The following is a 13883-nucleotide window of genomic DNA, read 5'->3' as shown; positions in this document are numbered from 1 at the left end:
AAGGTGTTGGAGGCCATGGGGTTCGGTCCTGGATTCTGTTGTTGGGTCGCGCTGCTATATAGTGCTCCAAGGACGGAAATTCGGCTGGGAATCATGGTTTCTGATTACTTCACGATAGGAAGGAGCACCAGAGAGGGGTGTCCGCTCTCCCCTTTTCTATTCGCATTGATGATGGAGCCCATGGCCAGGGCACTTAGACAGTCTGAGATGGTGGGAGAAATTCAGGTAGGGAACATTAAAGAATGTTTAGCGCTAAATGCAGATGACCTGCTTCTGTTCCTCAAAGATCCGGAGCCATCTCTCAGAGCTGCCCTATTGATCTTAGAGAAGTTTGCCACCTTTTCAGGTCTACGAGCGAATTGGAGCAAGTCATCAATCCTACCACTAGGCCTCGAGGCACGGAACCTATTAGATGACACACTACCACTACAGTGGGTCTCTTCAATTACGTACCTCGGAGTGGATAACTGCCAATGTTCAGGATTATATGTCACTAAACTTCCTACCGCTCGTGACTAGACTTAAACAAAAGACCCAGGCATGGAGAAGCCTACCCCTCTCCTTGTTGGGGCGGGTTAGCCTTATAAAAATGAAGTTTCTATCTGTAATATTGTATTTCCTACGTCATTCTCCTCTATGAATACCCAAAACTTTTTTAAAAACACTAAACAGCATAACAGGGTCTTTCATATGGTCTCCACATTCACCACGCATAAATATCAAAGTTCCCCAGGAGCCATGGGGACAGGGGTACTGGCACTACCTGACTGGCAGAAATACTATCTGGAAGGCCAGATGGTGTTTGCTAGGCAATGGCTATTGGCGGATGATAGGGACTCTGCCATGGTTATGGAAGCGGCGCACTTGGGGTCCTATGAGAGTTTGAGGCTGGCCCTCTACAGGGGTCCGAAATCCTGCTTGCCTTTAACGGACTCGATGAAAGCGACCATCAGGGCATGGGAAACTACCACCACTTCAATGTCTCCTAGTTATTTGGGAGTTACGCCATCAGCCCCATTGTGGATGAACCCGAATCTCCCGCATTTTTACTCCTTTCCAGATCCCATGATATGGGTCTGTGGGGGTGTTAAGGTGTTGAAAGACATTACCAGAGAGGGAGAGCTTTGTACATTTGACCAGTTGAAGGCCAGGCATAATTTGCCCAACTCCTTTTCTTTCACTATTTGCAACTGCGCCACGCATTTCAGGCGCAGTTCAATGGCCAAATAATTGAGTATCTGCCATCAGCACTAGAGACTTTCTTGACTGAAGAGGAACTGGTTAAGCCTTTATCAACAGTGTACAAATCGCTCTTCAAAAAAACACCTCTGGGAATATCCAAATGCAGGGAACGGTGGGAGAAAGAAATCACTGATATACAAGGAGAGGATTGGGAAGATATGTGGGAACACCCCTTTAAATATTTAGTGTCTGCAAGGGACCGCCTAATTCACTTCAAGTTCCTCCATCACATTTATTTTACACCTGCCAGGTTGTCCCGCATATATCCATCTGCCAGCAGTCAGTGCTGGAGATGCTCCCACTCCCCAGCTGACTCGGAACATGATTTCTGGAGTTGCACACAAATCCAAGTTTTCTGGTCAGGTATTACAGATTGCCTTTCGGAGGTACTCAGCATCCCGATCCCTATGACACCTAGAGTCTGCCTAATAGGATTGGTGGAGGAGGTAGTTCCATCCCGAGCGCACCGCACTCTACTGAATATTGGGCTGTTTTATGGTAGGAAGGCTATACTATTGAACTGGAAGAAACCAACTGCACCCACTCTGTCATACATCTATACAGAGCAACTTACAGGTCCAGAGGCTGTGAAAAAAAGTTTAAAAAGGTCTGGCAGGCTTGGCTTGACTCTTCGGATACAGTGGGCTAAATATGAATGGTGTATGTATGCATATGAGGTTAAGCAAAACACTGAGTTGGTAAATGATGCTATTCGGTAATAAACAAAATCCCCATCAAGAGGTATATAAAACTGTTCCCATTTACATAGGCATGTAGATATCTGCTACGTGGGGGGCATGGTACGGATGTAACTAATCCTAAGGTGCACATCTCCATAACTGTGAAACTTTGGCAATTGGTCGGGTAGGGAGGTTGGGGGGTGGGAAGGGAAGGGAGTTAAATTGAACTATGTTAGGTTTTTTTGACAATGGCTCTGCGTGGCCGAAACCGGGATGGCACGTTGCCTACCGGGTTTGTGTTTTTGTTTTAGTATGTACTGTATTGTACTGTAAATAACTTAATAAAAAATAATTAAAAAAAAAAAAAAAAGATTCAAGACCACTGCCAAATATGTTCTGCCAACCTACTTTGTCCCTTAAAAGCGTGCTGTTTCATAACATTATAAACAACTTTAAAGCGGAGGTCCGCCCAAAAAAAAATAATTAAAAGCCAGCAGCTACACATACTGCAGCAGCTGGCTTTTAATAATAGGACACTTACCTGTATTGGAGTTCAGCGATGTCGGCACCGCAGCTGATGTTTCCATCAGCTGTTGGGTGCTGCTGCCGCCATTGCGGGTAAGGGAACCCAGCAGTGTAGCCTTACAGCTTGACGACGGGAACCCTACTGCACCTGTGCGCTCTTCTCTCCTACTGGCCCGGCAACAGGGAGAGGAGGAGGGAGCCCCGCGGTGATGTCAGGATTCCCAGAAGTGGGAACAGGATACTTGTCAAAGACAGGTAACCTGTCCCCCCTCCCACCCGAAAGGTGCCAATTGTGGCACCGGAGGGGGAGAGGAGACAAATGAGCGGAAGTTCCACTTTTGGGTGGAACTCCGTACCAGGCCACATGCCCTCAACATTGGGAGTGTGCTTTGGGGAAGCCCCCCAAAACACGTTGTCCCCATGTTGATGGGGTCAAGGGCCTCATCCCCACAACCCTTGCCCGGTGGTTGTGGGGGTCTGCGGGCGGGGGGCTTATGGGAATCTGGAAGCCCCCTTTAACAAGGGGACCCCCAGATCCCGGCCATCCCCCCTGTGTGAAATGGTAAGAGGGTACAAAAGTACCCCTACCATTTCACAAAAAAAGTGTTAAAAATGACAAGAGACAGTTTTTGACAATTCCTTTATTTAAATGCTTCTTCTTTCTTCTATCTTCTATCTTCTTTCTTCTATCCTCTATCTTTCTTCAGTTTTTTACCAAACAAGCATTTTTTTCAGAAATTTCACTTTTTCTTTGCTTGATTCACATTTCACCATGTATGAATCTCTATTTATTTGATATATTTATGTTTAAGTCACATTTATATCATTTATTTACGCAAATTTGCTTTTTGCAACCTTCGCGCTGCACTTAATTACTCATATATTATTGTACCAACCCTGCCCTTGTGCCATGTATGCAGTCTCCTCTCTCTTACTGGCCCGGCAACTGGCCCGGCAACAGGGAGAGGAGGAGGGAGCCCCGCGGTGATGTCAGGATTCCCGGAAGTGGGAACAGGATACCTGTCAAAGACAGGTAACCTGTCCCCTCTCCCACCCAAAAGGTGCCAATTGCGGCACCGGAGGGGGAGAGGAGACAAATGAGCGGAAGTTCCACTTTTGGGTGGAAATCCACTTTAAAGCATCCTCAAGTCTGTAAATGAAAGGATTTGTATATTTTCCATGTTACAACTGAAACTGTATAAAAGGGCCCATCCACCTTCTGTACCACGCACTTCACCATGCTTTGCATTAGCAAAGGTCCCCAACTGCAGTGCCTGGTTTCTCATGGCAAGAACTTGGCTGGTTCCTTGACAACATTGACCATCAAATATGCTCTTGCATTAACTTCAGTGGAATTAAAAAATGTAAATTTCAGTTGAACCTAATTTTGACTGATATATTTATAAATGCTCGATCTCTTTCTGATCCAATTTGATGCGAATGACATTCAGAACTTACACAGGGTCTGTACATTCTCCTCCTGACCCTCCTATTCTCTCAATCTATCCATTATTATCTATGTGCTCCAACTTTGGAGACTCTCAAAACTTATGCCCGGTACACACGATCGCACATTCCGACAACAAAATCCATGGATTTTTTCCGTCGGATGTTGGCTCAAACTTGTCTTGCATACACACGATCACACAAATCTTGTCGGAAATTCCGAACGTCAAGAAGTTCAATAGCCAGTGCAGCTCTTCTACTTGATTCCGAGCATGTGTGGAACTTTATGCATCGGAATTGTGTACACACAATCAGAATTTACAACAACAAATTTTGTTGTCGGAAAATTTGAGATCCAGATCTCAAATTTTGTGTGACGGAAATTCCAATGGAAAATGTCTGATGGAGCCTACACACGGTCGGAATTTCCGACAACAAGCTCCCATCGAACATTTTCAGAAAATCCAACCGTGTGTACGGGGCATAACAGTTAGGACTGCAGTACACTGAGGTGCCGGAAAGTGGCCCTGCAGCTTACGCATATATTTGTAAATGTGTGCAAACCAACCCCCTGGTTTAATGTTAGACAGGACAATTCTGTTTGTTGCAGGCTGGCTGGGGATGGGGAAATTGCATATTTTCTTATTAGTTGTCTAGTTGCCTCACAAATATATAAGAAAGCCTCTAATATCCTAGTTATCCTGGCCACCGTAGCTGACTCAAACCAAAGGAAAGTCACTGCAAACTGATCAAGTCCTTAAAGTGGTTGTAAACCCTTACACCACTTTTTGCTACAAGTAAGCCTATGATAAGGCTTACCTGGAGCTAGCCCAGATATCTCCTAAACCTGGTTTAGGAGGTATCCCCTGTATCTGCATGTGCCGACGTCATCGACACATGTGCACTGAAGCAACGGCACGCACGTGTTGTTGCTTCAGTGAGTGTGCCGTTGCCGGAGGCTCCTGCGCGCAAGTAACTCCGGAAGCGATCGGTGCTGTGCACAGGCATCACAGCGGGGCTTCGATCTCAGGTGAGTATTACATAATGAGCTAATATGCTATGCATACTAGCTCATTATGCCTTTGTCTTGGAGGTCTTTTTTTTTTTCTTTTTTTTTTTTATATGTGGGTTTACAACCACTTTAAAAGGTCCTAGTGATGTTTGCAGTGGGGGTTGTCCATTCCTTACACACACGTCTATATATTACACTTGTAGCTTGGAACATTCAGTCTCAAATCAGAGCCTGTAATCATCCATGCATCTGGGATCACCTGTGTACTAGAGATGGGCCGAACACCCCCCTGTTCGGTTCAGCTCTGCCCCCCACACCCCAAAGCATCTTGTCCCCATGTTGATGGGGACAAGTCCTTTTTTTAAAAAAAATATTTAAAAAACTATGTCCCCCAATATAGATCCATTGTCAATCATGATGCCGATGCCGACGCCAGACCTGAAAAAAAGAAGGTTTTTGACTATTCCTTTATTTTAAAAAATATAAAAAAAACAATGTCAATCACAATGTCATTGCCGGACTCGAAAAAGAAAAAAGAAAAATGCTCCACCCGCAACTAAGGGCAGGGGGCTCATCAGAATCTGGAAGCCCCCTTTACCAACGGCCACCAGATCACGGACCCCCCCTATGTGAATGAGTGGGGGTACATTGTATCCCTACTCATTCACCCAAAAATGTGTCAAAAATAAATTAAAACAGTACACAGGTCCTTTTTAAAAAAAAAATTTAAAAAAATATTAAAAAACAATGTCCCCGATGTAGATCCATCCTCAGTTGTGATGCTGACGCCACTGCCAGACCAGAAAAAAGAAAAAAAAATGTTCCACCCGCAACGAAAACTAAACACCTACTGCAGGCTCCGCCATTTGACAGTTCTTATATAGGTAAGAGACGCAGTCACCTGGCCTTGTCACCTGGTGACAATCGCCCCATTGTGACATCACAGACCCAGCATGCACCAGTCGGTGATGTCACAGGGGGCGGTGCCACCAGGTGAAGTCATCAAGTGGCTCTGCCCCTTACCTATAGGTCCGGCGGTGGCATCAGCAACGTGATTGACTATGGATCTGCATTGGGGGATATTATTTTTTTTATAAAGAACTTGTCAAAAACCTGTGTACTGTTTTTATTTTTTACACATTTTTGGGTGAATGAGTAGGGGTTCAATGTACCCCATTCTCATTCATATAGGGGGGTTCCGGGATCTGGGGGCCCCCTTGTTAAAAGGGGCTTCCAGATTCTGATATGCCCCCTGCTTGAAGATCCCCACAACCCCCACAACCACAGCCCAGGGTCATGGGAAAGAGGCTCATGTGGACAATGTGCTTTAGGGCGGTGTGCCAAAGCACCCCCCCATGTTGAGGGCATGTGGCCTGGTATGGTTCAGGGGGGAACGCTTGCCCCCCCCCCTTTTCTGGCCTGCCAGGTTGCATGCTCGGATAAGGGTCTGGTATTGATTTTGGGGGGATCTCACGCCATTTTTTAAAACTTTTTTTTCTACTGCCGGCAAAATTCATTCAGCTGTCAGCATGGAAGCCCATAGACAGCTGATGACTCATCCATTGTTAAGGTGGCTTTCCGGCCCGCTCCTTAACAGCTATTCACTGTGCCCTGAGTGGGCAAAGATTTGCCCGCTCAGGGCTTAGGATACACTTTGTAGCGCGCAGTGCATTGTGGGGCACTGGGCAGGTGAACATCCCACTAAGCGCCCTGTAAATTTGTGGCTGTGCGCGAAACGGGTGAACAGGCAATGTCTGGGCCAAACTTTTGCTCAACTCAAATAGTTTGCCCATCTCTACTGTGTACGACGCTGTGCAAGCAGATGGGACCCCCCCGGTCCCGCTGACCTGGAGCCCGGTGATCTCCTGCTAGGAGACCTGGTATAGCCGCCTCACCGGTCTAGGGCTTAGAAATCCCCTCGGCTTAATTTCCTAAACGTACCTCATCAGGAACGTACATTTAGGAGCATTCTAATTGGTCGGCCCTGTCACATGGCCGGCGCCGACCATTTAGAACCCGCGTAGTCTTTCCTGTCACCACAGGCGTAGAGGAGAGAAAGCCGCGGGGGATTTTAAATCCCTGGATTGGTAAAGCGGCTATAGGATCTGTCAGAACGGGTGATAGCCAGAATCCAGGTTAGTGAGACCGGGTGTGATGGGAAGGGGGTCCAGTGGAAGCTCACCTTACAGATTTTCTGCAAAGGTGAACTTACACTTTAAGTATTCTTGTTATATTTTCTAATACTGTTATCTGTATCATTCCGTTTATTAAATGTTATGCTTATAAGTATTTGTGTGATCTCTCTTTGCACATATCGAATACAACCCCAAAAACATAAGCTATCATGTGGCCATTAGGGATGAGCCGAACACCCCCCTGTTCAGTTCGCACCAAGACATGCGAACAGCCAAAAAATTTGTTCGAACACGCGAACACCGTTAAAGTCTATGGGACACGAACATGAATAATCAAAAGTGCTAATTTTAAAGGCTTATATGCAAGTTATTGTCATAAAAAGTGTTTGGGGACCCGGGTCCTGCTCCAGGGGACATGAATCAATGCAAAAAAACGGACGTTTTTTCGGGAGCAGTGATTTTAATAATAAAATATGCTTAAAGTGAAACAATAAAAGTGTAATATTCCTTTAAATTTCGTACCTGGGGGGTGTACCAAGTATAGCATGCCTGTAAATGGGCGCATATTTCTCGTTTAGAACAGTCTGACAGCAAAATCACATTTCAAAGGAATAAAAGTCATTTTAAACTACTCGCGGCTATTAATGAATTGCCGGTCCGACAATACACATAAAAGTTCATTGATAAAAACCGCATGGGAATTCCCCACAGGGGAACCCCAAACTAAAATTTAAAAAAAAAAATGACGTGGGGGGTCCCCCTAAATTTCATACCAGGCCCTTCAGGTCTGGTATGGATATTAAGGGGAACCCCGGCCAAAATAAAAAAAAGAAATGGCGTGGGGTCCCCCTCAAAATATATACCAGACCCTTCAGGTCTGGTATGGATTTTAAGGGGAACCCCGCGCCAAAATTTTTTTAAAAAATGGCGTGGGGTACCCCCAAAAATCCATACCAGACCCTTATCCGAGCATGCAACCTGGCAAGCCGCAGGAAAAGAGGGGAGACGAGAGAGTGCCCCCCCTCCTGAACCGTACCAGGCCACATGCCCTCAACATTGGGAGGGTGCTTGGGGTAGCCCCCCCAAAACACCTTGTCCCCATGTTGATGGGGACAAGGGCCTCATCCCCACAACCCTTGCCCAGTGGTTGTGGGGGTCTGCGGGCGGGGGGCTTATGGGAATCTGGAAGCCCCCTTTAACAAGGGGACCCCCAGATCCTGGCCATCCCCCCTGTGTGAAATGGTAAGGGGGTACAAAAGTACCCCTACCATTTCACAAAAAAAAGTGTCAAAAATGTTAAAAATGACAAGAGACAGTTTTTGACAATTCCTTTATTTAAATGCTTCTTCTTTCTTCTATCTTCTATCTTCTATCTTCTTTCTTCCATCTTCTATCTTTCTTCGGTTTTTTACCAAACTAGCATTTTTTTCAGAAATTTCACTTTTTCTTTGCTTGATTCACATTTCACCATGTATTAATCTCTATTTATTTGATATATTTATGTTTAAGTCACATTTATATCATTTATTTACGCAAATTTGCTTTTTGCAACCTTCGCGCTGCACTTAATTACTCATATATTATTGTACCAACCCTGCCCTTGTGCCATGTATGCAGTCTCTGACTGTCCCTTGTGCCATGCCCGCAGTCTCTGACTGTCCCTTGTGCCATGCCCGCAGTCTCTGACTGTCCCTTGTTCCATGCCCGCAGTCTCTGACTGTCCCTTGTGGCATGCCCGCAGTCTCTGACTGTCCCTTGTGCCATGCCCGCAGTCTCTGACTGTCCCTTGTGCCATGCCCGCAGTCTCTGACTGTTGTTTGTGCCATGCCCGCAGTCTCTGACTGTCATTTGTGCCATGCCCGCAGTCTCTGACTGTCGTTTGTGCCATGCCCGCAGTCTCTGACTGTCCCTTATGCCATGCCCGCAGTATCTGACTGTCCCTTGGTTTAAAGATGACAGGGCGAGCCTTAAACAGGAAGGGTGTGACCTTGACAGGAAGGGTGGGTCCTAAATTAGGGGTGCACGAGTTTAGTCAGGCCTAGGGCAGCATAAAACCTAAATGATCAACCCCTCCCTTACCCTGTGAGATAGAGAAATGTTCATCTTTTTACTTCAAGCACCGTCTGAGAAATATAACACGTAACATGTGTATAACATTTTGCTGGCTGGAAGCTGAAGAGTGGAAAATTTGAGTGGAAAGTGAAAAACAGTTTTGCTTTTGACTGCTGGTGACAATACCTCTTGACAATACCCCACAGGGGTCAGGCAAGTTTTCTGGCCAGTCAAGCACAGTGATGCCATGATCATGTGATCAGGTATTGGTAGTTTTGGCAGGGTGGGCAGGTACCAAGTCCTGCTAGAAAATGAAATCAGCATCTCCATAAAATAGAATTTCCTGCTAGAGGGCTGCGCTGACTTTGGACTTGATAAAACACAGTGGACCAACACCAGCAGATGACATAGCTCCTCAAATCATAACTGTCTGAGAAAACCACACTGGACCTCATGCAACTTGGATTCTGTGCCTCTCCACTCTTCCTCCAGACTCTGGGACCGCGATTTCCAAATTAAATGCAACATTTTCCACAGTCATTGATGATTTTGGGAGCCATGTCATCTGCTGGTGTGGGAGAATCTGTGGGGTATTGTCAAGAGGAAGATGAGAGACACCAGACCCAACAATGCGGACGAGCTGAAGGCTGCTATCAAAGCAACCTGGCCTTCCATAACACCTCAGCAGTGCCACAGGCTGATCGCCTCCATGCCACGCTGCATTGATGCCGTAATTCATGAAAAACGAGCCCCGACCAAGTATTGAGTGCATACTATACTGTACATGGACAGACTTTTCACTAAGCCAACATTTCTGTATTAAAAATCCTTTTTATTGGTCTTATGTAATATTCAAATTTTATGAGATACTGAGGTTTGGGATGTCACTAGCTGTAAGCCATAATCATTAAAATTAAAAGAAATCTTTGCTTGAAATATACCACTCTGTATATATCACATGTGTAACACCTCTATCAAAACTATGAGCTTCACTTTTTAAATTGAATTACTGAAATAAAATTAGCTTTTTCGATGATATTCTAATTTTATGAGATGCACCTGTATATACACATTGTGGTATCCCATTAGTCAATACCCTGGTATGACCGGTAATGGGTCTCTGCACACTGCAGCAAATTTCCTGATTATTGACTATGCTTACCATAGTTTGGGCATGTAGGATCAGCTCCTCCTTTGTTAGATGTTAGCTGCAGCAAAGATCTGTCCGCGCCGTATTCCCGGATATAGAAGATGTGATGGTGGATGGCATTGTAACTTCGATGCAAATCTGCATATTTACGGGTGTCTTCTTTTGACTGATGTCCATATTTCACGTAAATATGACTGGGTAAAGCCAACTGACTGATGCGCTTAGAAGACCAAGGTCCTATAACACCAAATTCCTGGATCAAAGCAGAAGTAGAAGTTATAAAGTTATAAATAAGTAGAAGTTATAAAGCACATCCAAAACCGTGCTATAATGCTACATGCTGCCAAATTAGATGATCTTGAGAATCATCTTAGATGCAATAATATACAAATTTTGGGTTTATCCAGAGAAGGCTGAAGGGAGAGATCTGGTCCAATTTATTGAAAAATGGTAACTAAATACATTTGGAAAAGAAAAGACATTTTGTCACCTCTATTTGTGATAGAACGAACCTAGAGTTCTCTTTCACCCACCATCTCCTGGCAATCCCCCCAGAGCTTTTTTAAATAACCAGTTCCCGCCCAGCATAAAGTAATATGACGGCCAGACTGGCCTTTCATCGATCCAGGTGGACATCATATAACGTCCTCCCAGATCGCTCCTCACACGCCACCCCGGGGGTGCCTGATCAGTGTACCGGCTCGCTGCCGCTACCATGTGATCGATGTGATTGTGTTGTAAACAATGGGTGGCTTCCTTTCATGCCATCCATTGTGTACAATTGTGTAGCTATCTGTGACTGGTCACAGTGATCACATGGTACAAACAAGACCAATAACAGTCCATCTGTACCATGTGATTAGCTCTGACCAATCAAAGCTAATCACAACAAAACAAACTGAATGAATAGATCTCATTCAGTAAAATGTTTGCTTGTAGCAATGAAATGCATTGCTATAAGCAATAATAATGTGTAAAAAATAAAAATAAAAAATCCTGATCACTTCCCCAGAGTAGTACAATGTTACTATGGTAACATTATATTGTTCTGGTCACACTGCTTTTTTTTTCATACTGTCACCAGTTAGTGTCCCTGATTACTGACACACTGTCATATGATGATGTTGTACTGCTGTTCTTTTCAAAAAATCATGAGAAAAAAAATACAACTTTAAAAATCCCATCATGCCTCTTACTAAATACCTTGGACTGTTTAATTTCCAAAAGGGGACATTTGGGAGGATATTTGTACTGTCTTGGCGTTTTAGGGCCTCCTGAAATTAGATGGCCCTCAGTATATGAGGATTGATCAATTTTTAGATATATATATGTACTATAGTTTGTGGACTCTATAACTTTCTGACAGTCTAAAATATAGACACTGATTTGGGTTATTTTCACCAAAGAAATGTAGCAGAATACAATTTGGCCTAAATTTATGAAGAAATATTATTTATTTGTAAAATTATTACGGAAACAAAGAAAAATGCATTTTTTTTCAAAATGTTGGGTTTTGTGTATTTAGCAAAAAAAATAAAAAAATAATAAAAAAAAAAAACAGTGGTGATTAAATACCATGAAAAGAAAGCTCTAGTTGTGTGAACAAAATTATAAAAATTTCATTTGGGTAAAGTGTTGCAACATGACCGCGCCATAGTCATTCAAACAGTGAGAGCGCTGAAAACTGAAAATTGGTCTGGGCAGGAAGGGGGTAAAAGTGCCCTGTGTTGAAGTGGTTAATACCCCTTAATTATAATAACCGCTACACCATCATTCGCCAAGAAAGGAATAAAATTGAATCAAAACATATGTGCCGTGCTGTTCAAAAGCTATACAAACATAAATAAATACTCTGTGCATAAACAATATACAACAAATCATGAAGTGTCAATACAGTCCACAGTGGTGATAAACAATCTGACAAGCAATTGATAGTGCTTATATAAAGTTATCTTGTGCACAGTTTGTGTACTGCCTGTGTGGTGTGACCCCACCAAACTAGACATGTGTACTGCCAAAAATGTGTTTGTTTCATTGTTTTAATGGTTTTAGTTTTCGTTTTTCGGGTCATTCGTTATGGTCGTAATTTAAAGATTCGTAAATTCGAAAATTTGAAAATAAGAAAGTTATTCTTTCAGATTTTCTAACTAGCTAATAATAACTAACTATTAAATTATAGGTATTGGAATTTACTTTCAAATTTGGCTGTTAGTGAACATAACAAATTCAAATTTATCCAAATTTATGAATTATCTGAAATAATGAATGCCGAATCTAAACGAATGGAGCTGCAGGCGTCATCCTGGTATAACCTCTTCAATCCAAGGATGTCCACGAACCTCCATTATTTGACCTTGAATCTGACTCCAGGTAGTTTGCGCTTTCAGTGTTAAAGTTGGAGCCGCCTCCCACTTTCAATGGCTGGCTGCACCAACTTAATTGGCTCCCCAATTGCTATATTTTTTTACGGTATGCTCCTATCTGGATTCCAAAGTGTTGGTTTAATATCGTTGATGCTTTTTTCGGGAGCTGGAATGGAAGAGAGGCTCACCAAGAGTGAAGTTTAGAAGTTTTAGTTTTTTTTGGAACAAGGACTGACACTCCCTAACATGTGACTATATTACATAGCTGCTCAGATTCAACATTGACCAGGTCTGCTTGTGGATGGGAATAGAGACCCCAATGCATATACTTGAGCAAGATATTTTGTTTGATGTGAGGGTGGTTTTGATGTTAAAAGTCAGATAGTTACTGCATTTGAAGTCCTTTCCTACTTTATTAATGATTCAAAAAATTTGGGACAAGAATTTTGGCTTAATTATGAGGGATTCTCTATATACACCCCTCTGTGAGGAAATTATACTCCTGTCGGATGTCGCTAAGTTAAGTACCATGGAACAATGGGAATCCAAAGCCATGAGATACATCTATCAGCTTTTTAAGGATAATGTTTTGAAATCCGTTCAACAAATACCAAATCTCTAGAACTAGTTTATTTCAATATCTCCAAGTTCGACACGCTATACATCCTCAACAGAAGCTGAGTTGCTTTAGATTATATACACCAACAGAGTTGTTTGGGGGGGTTAATGCTTTTTCTAAAAGGGGTAATGTGTCTAATATATACTTAACCCCTTCCCACCCACGCTATAGCTAAATAACCGCTACAGCGCAGGCTTACTTTGCCGGGAGCTCGTCTTGACGTCCTTCAGTGATCACGCTTCCCGCACACCCTCTGGGTGCGCTCGGTGATCACTGAGTCCTTGGGACTCAGCTGATTGAAGATCGGGTAAAGAGCCAATCACAGCAGCCCGTGACAGCTGATCACGGAAGTAAATAGAAGGCGGTTATCGACTTTTCTCTCCTCACAGTCAGCACTAGGAGAGAAGCAGAAAGCTGATAACCGGCTTCTGTTAAAGGGACATCAGCAATGATAATCAGGGCACTCAGTGTCCTGATTATCAGTGCAGTCTCAACAGTGCCACCTATCAGTGCCCATCAGTGCCTCATCATCAGTGCCACCTATCAGTGCCCATCAATGCTGCCTATCAGTGCCTCCTAATCAGTGCCAACCAGTGCCCCCCATTAGTGCCCCCATCAGTGCCCATCAGTGCCCCCCCATCAGTGCCCCCCATCAGTGC

This window comes from Aquarana catesbeiana, linkage group LG01 (genome assembly GCF_042186555.1).
Source record: "Aquarana catesbeiana isolate 2022-GZ linkage group LG01, ASM4218655v1, whole genome shotgun sequence".
In the NCBI taxonomy this organism is placed as follows: Eukaryota; Metazoa; Chordata; class Amphibia; order Anura; family Ranidae; genus Aquarana; species Aquarana catesbeiana.
This window is presented reverse-complemented; position numbering follows the sequence as displayed.